This window comes from Bombus pyrosoma, unplaced genomic scaffold (genome assembly GCF_014825855.1).
Source record: "Bombus pyrosoma isolate SC7728 unplaced genomic scaffold, ASM1482585v1 HiC_scaffold_4711, whole genome shotgun sequence".
Classification (NCBI taxonomy): Eukaryota; Metazoa; Arthropoda; class Insecta; order Hymenoptera; family Apidae; genus Bombus; species Bombus pyrosoma.
Window position 1 is genome coordinate 26,940 of NW_025219970.1, and position 1,607 is coordinate 28,546.

The 1,607-nt window shown below is 26.3% G+C and overlaps 1 long non-coding RNA gene across 1 annotated transcript; it reads right to left on the reverse strand.

Moving 5' to 3' along the window:
• Positions 1 to 264: 264 nt before the first annotated feature.
• Positions 265 to 1,377, reverse strand: LOC122577460. Its single transcript, XR_006320315.1, has 3 exons — positions 1,209 to 1,377; positions 843 to 910; positions 265 to 658 (listed from the first exon to the last, which is right to left on the reverse strand). It is a non-coding gene; the product is annotated as an uncharacterized LOC122577460 (long non-coding RNA).
• Positions 1,378 to 1,607: the final 230 nt, after the last annotated feature.

A 1,607-nucleotide genomic window follows, 5' to 3' on the forward strand; every position in this document is an offset into this window, starting at 1 on the left:
AAACAATTAAATCCATCGTGATAGTGCCATCAGAGAAAAGAAGGTGAAATAAAAAATGATTTATTATCGTTATTATTAAATATGTAATAATTGCAATTTTTAATGCAACGAAGTCGGAGGGCATCCGACTTCATCACTACGAAATATTTAATTAAATCATTGCAACTCTCTGTAGATATACATTTTTAATACACTCCAATTTTAAAAATGATTATAGTGAACATACATGTCTTCAATAACAAATATTCAAATTAATTGTTAATATAATATCATTTTTATCAGTTAGTAGTATTATTAATATTGTCAATATAAAATAGTTCGTTATCATGTAAATAACATAAACAGAAACTCGATATGCAAGAAGATCTATCCTGAGCTAATAAATAATACATAGAAAAAGAAAATGTTACTACTTACGAGTATAATAAATACCCGCGGTCACTGAACTCGCAAAAAATTCTATGTAATACAACCAATCACCCGTGTCGATTCGGACCTTTCGTCCTACGACATGATTGAGTGACCAGAAGGACAAAAATGCATGCGATTCATGTGATAAGATGCAAGGAACGTAGTCATCGATGCTATGGTAGCCCAGGAAAAGTCGTCGTGAAGACCGTTATCAAGGAGGAGTCATGCAATCTCATCATGGAAAACACTGAAACAATGTATGGAATATTATAATTTGCTCTTAAATATGACGTTAATTAATTGGAAAATTTAAAGCAGTGGAAGATTAATGTCTATTAATCTCTATTAAAATTTTAATGACAATATTCAAATTAGGAGTAGCAAATTGAAATACATAGCAATAGGAATTAAATAATTTACATATTACTTACATTCTTGGCTTTTGAAGCACCACTAGATCCTTTACAGGAAGCAGGAGGAAGAAGAAGGAGTGATAAACCTTCAACAGAACATATGTCTTTTTATAGATATATAAATAATACATGCGTAAATAATTTATTTTGAAACTTAAGTAATGATTCAGCAAAAAAATGTTAAATAACGTAATATGGAATTCTATGAAAACCTTAAACTTTAATAACAATAAAAAAGTTAAATTGTTAGTGAACTCTAATTACTGTAACAACTGAAACTCTGATACTAAAGTATAAAATCAGACTTGTTTTTGTTATTTTGAATAATTAAAGCAAAATACAAGGAATGAAATTAATTGGAATACAATATGCAAAGATTCTTACATGCTTAGTTCTGAAGCATCACTGCGTCCTTTCCGAAGCACAGGAAAAAATAGAAATTATGAAAAACTGAAACAAAACATATGAAATATTATAATTTGTTCTTAAAAATATATCGTTCATTGTTAAAGAAGTATAAACTAATGAAATATAAAACTCTGTTCAAACTTGAAATATTAATAACAATACAAATTGAAATTGCGTTAAAATCTAATTACTATAAAAATTTTTCTCATTATATTATATTATATTATATTATATTAATATTTTCTCATTTCAATATACAAAAATATAACAACTTCGCAATAGATTGTTTTCTAATAACAATTAAATGATTTGCATAATTTGCTATATATTAATATAAAAACATTAATTAATTACTTAATAGTATATCCGATTATT